This window comes from Oncorhynchus nerka, linkage group LG18 (assembly GCF_034236695.1).
Source record: "Oncorhynchus nerka isolate Pitt River linkage group LG18, Oner_Uvic_2.0, whole genome shotgun sequence".
Taxonomy (NCBI): Eukaryota; Metazoa; Chordata; class Actinopteri; order Salmoniformes; family Salmonidae; genus Oncorhynchus; species Oncorhynchus nerka.
In genome coordinates, this window is record NC_088413.1 from 1,412,391 (window position 1) to 1,417,963 (window position 5,573).

Genomic DNA, 5,573 nt, shown 5'->3' on the forward strand with positions numbered 1-5,573 from the left:
TAGTCATGTTACAACACTAACCTAGTCAAGCCTGACTCCTCCTCCTGACTCCTCCTCCTCACCCATCCCCCTAGTCATGTTACAACACTAACCTAGTCAAACCTGACTCCTCCTCCTCACCCATCCCCCTAGTCATGTTACAACACTAACCTAGTCAAACCTGACTCCTCCTCCTCACCCATCCCCCTAGTCATGGTACCACACTAACCTAGTCAAGCCTGACTCCTCCTCCTCACCACTTGGTTGCTTCCCACTTAATGAATCATCCCACATTTCATCAGAATCCTTGGGTAAAAAAAACTCCTGTTCACTTCTCAATCACTGGGACAACACACATGATCAAAACCAGTTCAGACCAAGGATTGGTCCAGAATAAGGGGAGGAGTCTGAGGAGGAGGAAGTACAAAGTCCTGAATATGTATATCTGGACACGTAGCTAAGGACACTCATGGTGGTGTTTACCAATGAACTGATAGTGAACGTCTATTTGTTTAACTGAGAGGGAGGAGTGAGTGGGGAGCAGGAACAGGGTCAAGTTAAGTAAACCGAGGCAGTGTCCAAAATTGCACTCTATTCCCTACATAGTGCACTACTTCTAGAAACAGTGACTTGTATAAGGAACTCTATTCTCTACATAGTGCACTACTTCTAGAAACAGTGACTTATATAAGGAACTCTATTCCCTACATAGTGCACTACTTCTAGAAACAGTGACTTATATAAGGAATAGGGCTCCATTGGGGACAGTCATGGTGATGGGAACTGGTTGGATCAGGGCCATGACAGGTTTATCAGACAGTCATGGTGATGGGAACTGGTTGGATCAGGGCCATGACAGGTTTACCAGACAGTCATGGTGATGGGAACTGGTTGGATCAGGGCCATGACAGGTTTACCAGACAGTCATGGTGATGGAAACTGGTTGGATCAGGGCCATGACAGGTTTACCAGACAGTCATGGTGATGTGAACTGGTTGGATCATGGCCATGACAGGTTTACCAGACAGTCATGGTGATGGGAACTGGTTGGATCAGAGCCATGACAGGTTTACCGGCAGTTATGGAGTTGAACTCAATTGAACCCTTCCACTTTTTTTTTTTTTGTCCAGTAATGTTGGGAGACTTGCGGTCTCTCAGAAGAAAAAACAACTGTTTTTGTTTATATATATGTGTATTCTCTTAATAAAAGTTTTCTTATCTTTTCTTTCTTATAGTTACCTAAAACTCTGAAGTTTTGGAAAAAAGCAAGGTGAATTGAAAAATCTTTGTACATTTCTGTAACTCTCATCTTCTTGGGACGAGCCCAACAAAAAGAAACCTCATCTTCAATACGGAAAAACACGCAGTTAAAACAAAATGTGTGCCAGGGCCACACACTGGCCAACACATGACGGCGCACCCACATGACGGCCTTTCATGCTCGCTTTGAGGCAGGCAACACCGAAGCCTGCATGACGTCACCAGCTGTTCCAGACGACTGTGGGATCCCGCTCTCCATAGTCGATGTGAGCAAGACCTTTAAACATGTCAACATTCACAAAGCATCGGGGATTAACAGGACATGAACTCAAAGCACGCTCTGACCAACTGGCAAGTGTCTTCACTGACATTTTTTACCTCTCCCTGGCCGAGTGTGTAATACCTACATGTTTCAAACACACCACCATAGTCCCTGTGCCCAAGAAAAGGAAAGGTAACCTGCCTAAGTGATTACCACCCTGTAGCACTCACGTCGGTAGCTATGAAGTGCTTTGAAAGGCTGATCATGTCTCACATCAACACCATCATGCCAGAAATCCGAGACATACTCCAAATCACATACCGCCCCAACAGATCTAAAGATGACACAATCTCAATCGCACGCCACACAGCCCTTTCCCACATGGACAAAATTAACACCTATGTGAGAATGCTGTTCATTGACAACAGCTCAGCATTCAACACCATAGTGCCCTCAAAGCTCGTCACTAAGCTAAGAACCCTGAGACTAAACACCCCCCTCTGCAACTGGATCCTGGACTTCCTGACAGGCAGCTACCAGGTGGTAAGGGTACGTATCAAATCAAATCAAATTTTATTTGTCACATACACATGGTTAGCAGATGTTAATGCGAGTGTAGCGAAATGCTTGTGCTTCTAGTTCCGACAATGCAGTAATAACCAACAAGTATTCTAGCTAACAATTCCAAAACCACTACCTTATAGACACAAGTGTAAGGGGATAAAGAATATGTACATAAAGATATATGAATGAGTGATGGTACAGAGCAGCATAGGCAAGATACAGTAGATGGTATTGAGTGCAGTATATACATATGAGATGAGTACGTAAACAAAGTGGCATAGTTAAAGTGGCTAGTGATACATGTATTACATAAAGATGCAGTAGATGATATAGAGTACAGTATATACATATACATATGAGATGAATAATGTAGGGTATGTAAACATTATATTAGGTAGCATTGTTTAAAGTGGCTAGTGATATATTTTACATCATTTCCCATCAATTCCCATTATTAAAGTGGCTGGAGTTGGGTCAGTGTCAATGACAGTGTGTTGGCAGCAGCCACTCAATGTTAGTGGTGGCTGTTTAACAGTCTGATGGCCTTGAGATAGAAGCTGTTATTCAGTCTCTCGGTCCCAGCTTTGATGCACCTGTACTGACTTCGCCTTCTGGATGATAGCGGGGTGAACAGGCAGTGGCTCAGGTGGTTGTTGTCCTTGATGATCTTTATGGCCTTCCTGTGACATCGGGTGGTGTAGGTGTCCTGGAGGGCAGGCAGTTTGCCCCCAGTGATGCGTTGTGCAGACCTCACTACCCTCTGGAGAGCCTTACGGTTGTGGGCGGAGCAGTTGCCGTACCAGGCGGTGATACAGCCCGCCAGGATGCTCTCGATTGTGCATCTGTAGAAGTTTAAGTGCTTTTGGTGACAAGCCAAATTTCTTCAGCCTCCTGAGGTTGAAGAGGCGCTGCTGTGCCTTCTTCACGATGCTGTCTGTGTGGGTGGACCAATTCAGTTTGTCTGTGATGTGTATGCCGAGGAACTTAAAACTTACTACCCTCTCCACTACTGTTCCATCGATGTGAATAGGGGGGTGTTCCCTCTGCTGTTTCCTGAAGTCCACAATCATCTCCTTAGTTTTGTTGACGTTGAGTGTGAGGTTATTTTCCTGACACCACACTCCGAGGGCCCTCACCTCCTCCCTGTAGGCTGTCTCGTCGTTGTTGGTAATCAAGCCTACCACTGTTGTGTCGTCCGCAAACTTGATGATTGAGCTGGAGGCGTGCGTGGCCACGCAGTCGTGGGTGAACAAGGAGTACAGGAGATGGCTCAGAACGCACCCTTGTGGGGCCCCAGTGTTGAGGATCAGCGGGGTGGAAATGTTGTTGCCTACCCTCACCACCTGGGGGCGGCCTGTCAGGAAGTCCAGTACCCAGTTGCACAGGGCGGGGTCGAGACCCAGGGTCTCGAGCTTGATGACGAGCTTGGAGGGCACTATGGTGTTAAATGCCGAGCTGTAGTCGATGAACAGCATTCTCACATAGGTATTCCTCTTGTCCAGATGGGTTAGGGCAGTGTGCAGTGTGGTTGAGATTGCATCGTCTGTGGACCTATTTGGGCGGTAAGCAAATTGGAGTGGGTCTAGGATGTCAGGTAGGGTGGAGGTGATATGGTCCTTGACTAGTCTCTCAAAGCACTTCATGATGAAGGAAGTGAGTGCTACGGGGCGGCAGTCGTTTAGCTCAGTTACCTTAGCTTTCTTGGGAACAGGAACAATGGTGGCCCTCTTGAAGCATGTGGGAACAACAGACTGGGATAGGGATTGATTGAATATGTCTGTAAACACACCAGCCAGCTGGTCTGCGCATGCTCTGAGGGCGCGGCTGGGGATGCCGTCTGGGCCTGCAGCCTTGCGAGGGTTGACACGTTTAAATGTTTTCCTCACGTCGGCTGCAGTGAAGGAGAGTCCGCATGTTTTAGTTGCGGGCCGTGTCAGTGGCACTGTATTGTCCTCAAAGCGGGCAAAAAAGTTATTTAGTCTGCCTGGGAGCAAGACATCCTGGTCCGTGACGGGGCTGGTTTTCTTTTTGTAATCCGTGATTGACTGTAGACCCTACCACATACCTCTTGTGTCTGAGCCGTTGAATTGAGATTCTACTTTGTCTCTATACTGATGCTTAGCTTGTTTGATTGCCTTGCGGAGGGAATAGTTACACTGTTTTTATTCGGTCATGTTTCCGGTCACCTTGCCCTGATTAAAAGCAGTGGTTCGGGCTTTCAGTTTCACGCGAATGCTGCCATCAATCCACGGTTTCTGGTTTGGGAATGTTTTAATCGTTGTTTTAATCGTTGCTATGGGAACGCACGTTCTAATCAACTCGCTCACCGAATCAGCGTATTGGTCAATGTTGTTGTCTGACTCAATACGAAACATATCCCAGTCCACGTGATGGAAGCAGTCTTGGAGTGTGGAATCAGATTGGTCATTGAACAGACCTCAGCGCGGGAGCTTCTTGTTTTAGTTTCTGTCTGTAGGCAGGGATCAACAAAATGGAGTCGTGGTCAACTTTTCCGAAAGGAAAACACATCCGCACGCTGATCCTCAACACTGGGGCCCCTCAAGAGTGCGTGTTTAGTCCCCTCCTGTATTCCCTGTTCACACACAACTGCGTAGCCAAGTACAAGTCCAACACCATCACCAACAAACTATCATGGTCCAAACACACCAAGAAAGTTTTGAAGATGGCACGACAACCCATTTCCCACCTCAGGAGACAGGATTTGGCATGGGTCCCCAGATCCTCAAAAAGTTATACAGCTGCACCATCGAGAGCATCCTGACCGGTTGCATTACTGCCTGGTATGGTTCTTTTTTTTGTCAAATTTTATTATCATAATTATTATGATTTTTTAAACTTGTGCATAAGGCATATGTTTTGTCCATTTGCAATATGATTTCATAGGAAGTCAAAAGTCAATGTCAAGTCACTTTTTTAGGCCACATGCCATAAGAAATGTCCAAATGCAATATGCAAGATTTGAAAGTGCCAAATCAGGATGTTATGTCCATTTGCCATGTACGATCCCCTATTGGATGGGCACGGGTGGGGGGTGCTCCCTACCAAACTGTGGAGCCCTTGCTACCCTGTAATGGAATTTTTAAAAAACATTTAAAAAATGTGCTCCTGGTAACCCGTTCCAATCACCAGGTGCACGACAGTGCATTTGCAGTATGTTGCAATGGGCATTTACCATCATGAATTTGTCATGCTCAAAAATACTGCAGAAATGCAAAATTGACTGGCCTGATGAACTCGGGATGGCCGGGCAGTGTTTCTGGTTCCTCTCCATCGCTCGTTGGTGTTGATTTCAGAATGACATTTTGGTGATGGTACCTCACTGTACCTCACATATTGCAAATGGACAAAAGTCAGCCAGCAAGTCACCGTCCATCAGTCAATTAGATATCATTCTGACACAAACTGATACAAACTGACACCACACCCACTTTTTCCAACTCGTTTAGAAGCCAACTGTCACATACTTCAGAGCTGGCCCAAAATTCAC